Consider the following 10,000-nt stretch of genomic DNA (forward strand, 5'->3'; position numbering starts at 1 on the left):
TATATATATATATATATATTATTATTATTATTATTATTAACTAGAATTCAGATCATTTGAGGGCAGCAATATATCACTCTGGAATATCACGTAGTGAGTAAAAATTGCTTTCACTCTCTCTCTCTCTCTCTCTCTCTCTCTCTCTCTCTCTCTCTCTCTCTCTCTCTCTCTCTCTCTCTCTCTGGAACACTTGTCACGGGAAAAGCGTCATTAATCTTACCTTAGATAACAACCAATTTAGAACGTCAGGAATAAACGACTCGATTAATGATCAGTGAACTATCAGCATTTTCTGATTCTCTCTCTCTCTCTCTCTCTCTCTCTCTCTCTCTCTCTCTCTCTTTCTCTCTCTTTCTCTGTTTATTTCCTGTTATTAATGGTTCACAAACTTAGTGAACAAAACGATAAACGTAAACACACATCAACAATAACATTGATCATCTCAATGTATTGACTAACAACACCTTTGGTTAAGATCATCATTATTAGCAAGTGACACTGTAGTGTTGTGAGTACAACACTACAGTGTTGTGAGTACAACACTACAGTGTTGTGAGTACAACACTGCAGTGTTGTGAGTACAACACTACAGTGTTGTGAGTACAACACTACAGTGTTGTGAGTACAACACTACAGTGTTGTGAGTACAACACTACAGTGTTGTGAGTACAACACTACAGTATTGTGAATACAACACTACAGTATTGTGAGTACAACACTACAGTGTTGTGAGTACAACACTACAGTGTTGTGAGTACAACACTGCAGTGTTGTGAGTACAACACTACAGTATTGTGAATACAACACTACAGTATTGTGAGTACAACACTACAGTATTGTGAATACAACACTACAGTATTGTGAGTACAACACTACAGTGTTGTGAGTACAACACTACAGTATTGTGAGTACAACACTACAGTGTTGTGAGTACAACACTACAGTGTTGTGAGTACAACACTGCAGTGTTGTGAGTACAACACTACAGTGTTGTGAGTACAACACTACAGTGTTGTGAGTACAACACTACAGTATTGTGAGTACAACACTACAGTGTTGTGAGTACAACACTACAGTGTTGTGAGTACAACACTACAGTGTTGTGAGTACAACACTACAGTGTTGTGAGTACAACACTACAGTGTTGTGAGTACAACACTACAGTGTTGTGAGTACAACACTGCAGTGTTGTGAGTACAACACTACAGTGTTGTGAGTACAACACTACAGTGTTGTGAGTACAACACTACAGTGTTGTGAGTACAACACTACAGTGTTGTGAGTACAACACTACAGTATTGTGAATACAACACTACAGTATTGTGAGTACAACACTACAGTGTTGTGAGTACAACACTACAGTGTTGTGAGTACAACACTGCAGTGTTGTGAGTACAACACTACAGTATTGTGAATACAACACTACAGTATTGTGAGTACAACACTACAGTATTGTGAATACAACACTACAGTATTGTGAGTACAACACTACAGTGTTGTGAGTACAACACTACAGTATTGTGAGTACAACACTACAGTGTTGTGAGTACAACACTACAGTGTTGTGAGTACAACACTGCAGTGTTGTGAGTACAACACTACAGTGTTGTGAGTACAACACTGCAGTGTTGTGAGTACAACACTACAGTGTTGTGAGTACAACACTACAGCGTTGTGAGTACAACACTACAGTGTTGTGAGTACAACACTACAGTGTTATGAGTAGAACACCACAGAGACAATACTGACTCTAACACAGAAAGGAATCCAAGCTTAAGATGGGATGGAAAAGAGAAATACCCACTTAAGAGACGATACAAAATAAAATTTAAACTGTAATTATCTACACGAAGAAATAGAGAATTTAACCAGTTTCTTCCTTGGTTAGTTAAAAGGGGTTTCAAACCCATCGACTACACGAGAGTCAGTAACCTGCTCACTGCCTCTCCTGAATTGTTTACTCTGTAACTCAGAGATTAAAGTAAACTCAGAAGTGTATACACTCTGGTAAGTATACACAGAAAGGTCTCCTTGTTCACTCCGTTTAACCCTTCCAGTGTCCATCAAGCAGAACTATGTCATTGAGACTAGGGTCCCTGACGTAGTTCTACGTCAAGAGCTCACTGAGATAAGTCGTGAGTGGTAAATTTCGGCTTTGATATGACAGAATGGGTCTGTGTAATGAGCGTGCACCGTACAAAAAAAACTGCCCCATGCATAATGGGGAGAAACAAAATAGTGTGATCTCGTGTATTGCTTAAGAAAGTGTGACTGAGATCTTATTCAGACGTTGAAGATGTTGAAAGAATTTGATACTAGCGAACCTGGAAAAACCTCTCTTTGATCTGTGGTGCGAGTCGCTGGATCGGAACTCTGGAACGATACTTGGAGGGAAAAGACTGAAACACGAATGTGGACTAAAGATTTTGAAGGCATGCATCACCACAGTGAATTACTCACTGTTGATGTGAGTACAAGAATCAACATTGAATAAAGAACCAGCTGGACCTGGCAGTTACCAGGTTCACGATGGATTAGACACCCGTGCAACATCTGGGTATCTTTATTCTGTAGATGTTTCGCCCACCAGTAACTTTATCAATGCAATATAGAAGACTGAAGAGGTACAAGAAGAGGCAATCAGTCCCTCAGCTTAGCATCAGGTGCACAGTGTCGAAATCTGGAACACCTGCTGCTAGGCTGGGGGACTGATTACCTAATCTTCTACCTCTTCAGTCTTCTGTATTCTATTGGGTGAAACGTCTACAGAATAAAACTACCCAGATATTACACGGGTATCTATTTCACTATCTTGTAGGTATTGCATACCACTGATATGCATACCAGGTTCATCTTGATGCCTGGCAGAGACTGTGCTCAGTTTAATCCTCAACTCAATCCAGTGAACACCAAGCCACCTCGGGTGAGTGTGACAGAAGCATTCTACCAGTTGAGATCAACTCTCACAGAATTGAGATACTTGATCTGTAGTTAATTCCTCTCGACTTCCCACTCTCTCTCTCTCCCTCTCTCTTCAACTCACTCTTAAGATATTAATTACGCCGCCCTCCACACAATATTTACCAAGGGAGGAAAGAAAAAGAAGCCTTGATTAGTTCTAACATATCTCGATACAGCTCAGAATAAATGGATTTTCGCTTTTTATGGCACGAGGTAATGGACAAAACCTGCACGTTACCTTGCTGGCATCGCCACAGTGCAAGTATGTGTGTGGCTGCCAGCAGCTGAAAGGAGCCTTCAGGAGGATTCTAAAGGGATTCGCAGGGAGCTGAAAGGGGTTCCAAGGCCGTACAAGAGATTCAAAATCCTTTGGATAATCTTTGAAGGGGAAGCCTTTGAATTAAGGGTACAAAAAAATGGTTCGTAGGGTGTCGAAGGGGGGGGTCAGAGGGTGTACAAGAGGTTCAAGAGCCTTTGGATCCCCTTTGAAAGAGATTCAAAGGCTCTAGAGGCTGATTCAAAAGTGTTGTCAAAAGTATTGAAGGAGATTCAAAGGAAGTTGAAGGGGTGGGGTTCGCATGTTACAAATCACCAAACTTCCCCACCTTTCCCCATCACCTACCCCTATTCCCCATCACCTACCCCTATTCCCCATCATCCTCCCCATTCCCCATCACCTACCCTATTCCCCATCACCTACCCCCATTCCCCACAACTTACCCCCATACTCCATCACCTACCCCCATTCCCCATCACCTCCCCCCATTTCCCATCACCCCACAACTCTTCAGCAACTCAGTTGAGTTTCATTTAAAATCAAAATTGACGGGCGCTGACTATGGCAACAATAGAATCGTGAAAATAATGTCATTACTCAGTTACAATTCCGACTGGAATATCTGGAATATCTGGAATATCAGGAATACCTGGAATATATTTAATGGAGCGGGAATTTCCCTGACATCAAGCCGAGTTTAGGGAATATATGACTTTAGGGGAGTGGTATATAAGAGGCTTATAGTAGTGGGGAGATTATGAAGGTGGTGGGGAGATTATGAAGGTGGTGGGGAGGTTATGAAGGCGGTGGGGAGGTTATGAAGGTGGTGCGGAGGTTATGAAGGTGGTGGGGGAGGTTATGAAGGTGGTGGGAGAGGTTATGAAGGTGGTGGAGAGATTATGAAGGTGGTGGGGAGGTTATGAAGGCGGTGGGGAGGTTATGAAGGTGGTGCGGAGGTTTTGAAGGTGGTGGGGGAGGTTATGAAGGTGGTGGGGGAGGTTATGAAGGTGGTGGAGAGATTATGAAGGTGGTGGGGGAGGTTATGAAGGTGGTGGGGAGGTTATGAAGGCGGTGGGGAGGTTATGAAGGTGGTGCGGAGGTTATGAAGGTGGTGGGGGAGGTTATGAAGGTGGTGGGGAGGTTATAAAGGTGGTGGGGAAGGTTATGAAGGTGGTGGGGAGGTTATGAAGGTGGTGGGGGAGGTTATGAAGGTGGTGGGGAGGTTATGAAGGTGGTGGAGAGGTTATGAAGGTGGTGGGGAGGTTATGAATGTGGTGGGGAGGTTATGAAGGTGGTGGGGAGGTTATAAAACTAGTAGGGAGGTTATGAAGCTGGTGGGGAGGTTATGAAGGTGATGGGGGAGGTTATGAAGGTGGTGGGGAGGTTATGAAGGTGGTGGGGAGGTTATGAAGGTGGTGGGGGAGGTTATGAAGGTGGTGGAGAGGTTATGAAGGTGGTGGGGAGGTTATGAAGGTGGTGGAGAGATTATGAAGGTAGTGGGGAGGTTATGAAGGTGGTGGGGAGGTTATGAAGGTGGTGGAGAGGTTATGAAGGTGGTGGGGAGGTTATAAAGGTGGTGGGGGAGGTTATGAAGGTGGTGGGGAGGTTATGGAGGTGGTGGGGAGGTTATGAAGGTGGTAGGTAGGTTATGAAGGTGGTGGGGGAGGTTATGAAGGTGGTGGGAAGGTTATGAAGGTGGTGGGGAGGTTATGAAGGTGGTGGGGAGGTTATGAAATTGGTGTGGAGGTTATGAAGGTGTTGGGGAGGTTACGAAGGTGGTGGGGAGGTTATAAAATTGGTGGGAAGGTTATGAAGCTGGTGGGGAGGTTATGAAGGTGGTGGGGAGGTTATGAAGGTGGTGGGGGAGGTTATGAAGGTGGTGGAGAGGTTATGAAGGTGGTGGGGAGGTTATGAAAGTGGTAGAGAGGTTATGAAGGTGGTGGGGAGGTTATGAAGGTGGTGGGGGAGGTTATGAAGGTGGTGGAGAGGTTATGAAGGTGGTGGGGAGGTTATGAAGGTGGTGGGGAGGTTATGAAATTGGTAAGGAGGTTATGAAGGTGGTGGGGAGGTTATGAAGGTGGTGGGGAGGTTATGAAGGTGGTGGGAAGGTTATGAAGGTGGTGGGAAGGTTATGAAGGTGGTGGGAAGGTTATGAAGGTGGTGTGGAGGTTATGAAGGTGGTGGAGAGGTTATGAAGGTGGTGGGGAGGTTATGAAGGTGGTGGGGAGGTTATGAAGGTGGTGGGAAGGTTATGAAGGTGGTGGGGAGGTTATGAAGGTGGTGGAGAGGTTATGAAGGTGGTGGGGAGGTTATGAAGGTGGTGGGGAGGTTATGAAGGTGGTGGAGAGGTTATGAAGGTGGTGGGGAGGTTATGGAGGTGGTGGGGAGGTTATGAAGGTGGTGGAGAGGTTATGAAGGTGGTGGGGAGGTTATGAAGGTGGTGGGGAGGTTATGAAGGTGGTGGGGAGGTTATGAAGGTGGTGGAGAGGTTATGAAGGTGGTGGGGAGGTTATGGAGGTGGTGGGGAGGTTATGAAGGTGGTGGAGAGGTTATGAAGGTGGTGGGGAGGTTATGAAGGTGGTGGGAAGGTTATGAAGGTGGTGGGGAGGTTATGAAGGTGGTGGAGAGGTTATGAAGGTGGTGGGGAGGTTATGAAGGTGGTGGAGAGGTTATGAAGGTGGTGGGGAGGTTATGAAGGTGGTGGGGAGGTTATGAATGTGGTGGGGAGGTTATGAAGGTGGTGGAGAGGTTATGAAGGTGGTGGGGAGGTTATGGAGGTGGTGGAGAGGTTATGAAGGTGGTGGGGAGGTTATGAAGGTGGTGGGGAGGTTATGAAGGTGCTGGGGAGGTTATAAAATTGGTGGGGAGGTTATGAAGGTGGTGGGGAGGTTATGAAGGTGGTGGGGAGGTTATGAAGGTGGTGGGGAGGTTATGAAGGTGGTGGAGAGGTTATGAAGGTGGTGGGGAGGTTATGAAGGTGGTGGAGAGGTTATGAAGGTGGTGGGGAGGTTATGGAGGTGGTGGAGAGGTTATGAAGGTGGTGGGGAGGTTATGAAGGTGGTGGGGAGGTTATGAAGGTGCTGGGGAGGTTATAAAATTGGTGGGGAGGTTATGAAGGTGGTGGGGAGGTTATGAAGGTGGTGGGGAGGTTATGAAGGTGGTGGAGAGGTTATGAAGGTGGTGGGGAGGTTATGAAGGTGGTGGGGAGGTTATGAAGGTGGTGGGGAGGTTATGAAGGTGGTGGGGAGGTTATGAAAGTGGTGGGGAGGTTATGAAGGTGGTGGCGGAAGTTATGAAGGTGGTGGAGAGGTTATGAAGGTGGTGGGGAGGTTATGAAGGTGGTGGGGAGGTTATGAAGGTGGTGGGGAGGTTATGAAGGTGGTGGGGAGGTTATGAAGGTGGTGGGGAGGTTATGAAGGTGGTGGAGAGGTTATGAAGGTGGTGGGGAGGTTATGAAGGTGGTGGGGAGGTTATGAAGGTGGTGGGGAGGTTATGAAGGTGGTGGGAAGGTTATGAAGGTGGTGGGGAGGTTATGAAAGTGGTGGAGAGGTTATGAAGGTGGTGGGGAGGTTATGAAGGTGGTGGGGGAGGTTATGAAATTGGTGGAGAGGTTATGAAGGTGGTGGGGAGGTTATGAAGGTGGTGGGGACGTTATGAAGGTGGTGGGGAGGTTATGAAGGTTGTGAGGAGGTTATGAAGGTGGTGGGGGAGGTTATGAAGGTGGTGGGGAGGTTATGAAAGTGGTGGAGAGGTTATGAAGGTGGTGGGGAGGTTATGAAGGTGGTGGGGAGGTTATGAAGGTGGTGGGGGAGGTTATGAAGGTGGTGGGGAGGTTATGAAATTGGTGGGGAGGTTATGAAGGTGTTGGGGAGGTTACGAAGGTGCTGGGGAGGTTATAAAATTGGTGGGGAGGTTATGAAGCTGGTGGGGAGGTTATGAAGGTGGTGGGGGAGGTTATGAAGGTGGTGGGGAGGTTATGAAGGTGGTGGGGGAGGTTATGAAGGGGGTGGAGAGGTTATGAAAGTGGTGGAGAGGTTATGAAAGTGGTGGAGAGGTTATGAAGGTGGTGGGGAGGTTATGAAGGTGGTGGGGGAGGTTATGAAGATGGTGGGGGAGGTTATGGAGGTGGTGGGGAGGTTATGAAGGGGGTGGGGAGGTTATGAAGGTGGTGGGGGAGGTTATGAAGATGGTGGGGGAGGTTATGGAGGTGGTGGGGGAGGTTATGAAGGTGGTGGAGAGGTTATGAAGGTGGTGGGGAGGTTATGAAGGTGGTGGGGGAGGTTATGAAGGTGGTGGGAGAGGTTATGAAGGTGGTGGAGAGGTTATGAAAGTGGTGGAGAGGTTATGAAGGTGGTGGGGAGGTTATGAAGGTGGTGGGGGAGGTTATGAAGGTGGTGGAGAGGTTATGAAAGTGGTGGAGAGGTTATGAAGGTGGTGGGGAGGTTATGAAATTGGTGGGGGAGGTTATGAAGATGGTGGGGGAGGTTATGGAGGTGGTGGGGAGGTTATGAAGGTGGTGGGGAGGTTATGAAGGTGGTGGGGGAGGTTATGAAGATGGTGGGGGAGGTTATGGAGGTGGTGGGGAGGTTATGAAGGTGGTGGAGAGGTTATGAAGGTGGTGGGGAGGTTATGAAGGGGGTGGAGAGGTTATGAAGATGGTGGGGGAGGTTATGGAGGTGGTGGGGAGGTTATGAAGGTGGTGGGGAAGTTATGAAGGTGGTGGGGGAGGTTATGGAGGTGGTGGGGAGGTTATGAAGGTGGTAGGGAAGTTATGAAGGTGGTGGGGGAGGTTATGAAGGTGGTGGGGAGGTTATGAAGGTGGTGGGGAGGTTATGAAGGTGGTGGGGAGGTTATGAAGGTGGTAGGGAAGTTATGAAGGTGGTGGGGAGGTTATGGAGGTGGTGGGGAGGTTATGAAGGTGGTGGGGAGGTTATGAAGGTGGTGGGGAAGTTATGAAGGTGGTGGGGAGGTTATGAAGGTGGTGGGGAGGTTATGAAGGTGGTGGGGGCGGTTATGAAGGTGGTGGGGAGGTTATGAAGGTGGTGGGGAGGTTATGAAGGTGGTGGGGAGGTTATGGAGGTGGTGGGGGAGGTTATGGAGGTGGTGGGGAGGTTATGAAGGTGGTGGGGAGGTTATGAAGGTGGTGGGGAGGTTATGGAGGTGGTGGGGGAGGTTATGGAGGTGGTGGGGAGGTTATGAAGGTGGTGGGGAGGTTATGAAGGTGGTGGGGGAGGTTATGAAGGTGGTGGGGAGGTTATGAAGGCGGTGGGGAGGTTATGAAGGTGGTGGGGAGGTTATGAAGGTGGTAGGGAAGTTATGAAGGTGGTGGGGGAGGTTATGAAGGTGGTGGGGAGGTTATGAAGGTGGTGGGGAGGTTATGAAGGTGGTGGGGAGGTTATGAAGGTGGTAGGGAAGTTATGAAGGTGGTGGGGAGGTTATGGAGGTGGTGGGGAGGTTATGAAGGTGGTGGGGAGGTTATGAAGGTGGTGGGGGAGGTTATGAAGGTTGTGGCGGAGGTTATGAAGGTGGTGGGGAGGTTATGAAGGTGGTGGGGAGGTTATGAAAGTGGTGGGGAGGTTATGAAGGTGGTGGGGAGGTTATCAAGGTGGTGGGGAGGTTATCAAGGTGGTGGGGAGGTTATGAAGGTGGTGGGGAGGTTATGAAGGTCGTGAGGAGGTTATGAAGGTGGTGGGGAGGTTATGAAATTGGTGGGGAGGTTATGAAGGTGGTGGGGAGGTTATCAAGGTGGTGGGGAGATTATGAAGGTGGTGGAGAGGTTATGAAGGTGGTGAGGAGGTTATGAAGGTGGTGGGGGAGGTTATGAAGGTGGTGGGGAGGTTATGAAGGTGGTGGGGAGGTTATGAAGGAGGTGGGGAGGTTATGAAGGTGGTGGGGGAGGTTATGAAGGTGGTGGGGAGCTTATGAAGGTGGTGAGGGAGGTTATGAAGGTGGTGGGGAGGTTATGACGGTGGTGGGGAGATTGTGGCGATATTTATGGAAATTATAAAAGTGGTGGGGAGATTAGGACAATGGTGGGGAGATTATTGTGAACAAACAATCAGGAAAACAGGAAAACAAACAAACAGAAATAATTAACAAACAAATTATCTTCAAAGAATTACTCAAACGATTAAGTCAGAGCATGATTGTGAGAGAGACAATCACAGCAGAGGAAGATAAGAGCAAGATTGTGAGAGAGACAATCACAACAGAGGAAGATAAGAGCAAGATTGTGAGAGAGACAATCACAGCAGAGGAAGATAAGAGCAAAATTGTGAGAGAGACAATCACAGCAGAGGAAGATAAGAGCAAGATTGTGAGAGAGACAATCACAACAGAGGAAGATAAGAGCAAGATTGTGAGAGAGACAATCACAACAGAGGAAGATAAGAGCAAGATTGTGAGAGAGACAATCACAACAGAGGAAGATAAGAGCAAAATTGTGAGAGAGACAATCACAACAGAGGAATATAAGAGCAAAATTGTGAGAGAGACAATCACAACAGAGGAAGATAAGAGCAAAATTGTGAGAGAGACAATCACAACAGAGGAATATAAGAGCAAAATTGTGAGAGAGACAATCACAACAGAGGAATATAAGAGCAAAATTGTGAGAGAGACAATCACAACAGAGGAAGATAAGAGCAAAATTGTGAGAGAGACAATCACAACAGAGGAATATAAGAGCAAAATTGTGAGAGAGACAATCACAACAGAGGAAGATAAGAGCAAAATTGTGAGAGAGACAATCACAACAGAGGA

Source organism: Cherax quadricarinatus, chromosome 76 (genome assembly GCF_038502225.1).
Source record: "Cherax quadricarinatus isolate ZL_2023a chromosome 76, ASM3850222v1, whole genome shotgun sequence".
NCBI lineage: Eukaryota > Metazoa > Arthropoda > Malacostraca > Decapoda > Parastacidae > Cherax > Cherax quadricarinatus.